The sequence below is a fragment of the Geospiza fortis genome, unplaced genomic scaffold (assembly GCF_000277835.1).
Source record: "Geospiza fortis unplaced genomic scaffold, GeoFor_1.0 scaffold219, whole genome shotgun sequence".
NCBI lineage: Eukaryota > Metazoa > Chordata > Aves > Passeriformes > Thraupidae > Geospiza > Geospiza fortis.
Genome location: NW_005054376.1, coordinates 3,133,382 through 3,133,685, shown reverse-complemented (window position 1 = coordinate 3,133,685; position 304 = coordinate 3,133,382).

Sequence of the window (304 nt, the reverse complement as noted above, 5' to 3'; positions counted from 1 at the left end):
CTGATGCTATTTCATCTAACCCTAGCACTGTTCACTGTATTCTGAACTCTCCTTGGAGCCAAAAGTCACTGGTGGCAAAAAAAAATTTCTCCTGCTTCACTTCCCATTTTCTGTCCAGTTCTCTGAATTTCTTGCCCCCTGCAGGCTCCAGTTTGCCCACAGGCATCTGGACAATAGATCCCTCTCTGCTTTCAGCTCTGCAATCCAGAATTGAGTGGCAATGGTATCAACGCAGCAGCTCCCACACTTATGTGCACACAGGAGAGGCTATACCTACCACATCCTACGCAAGGTACACAGAATG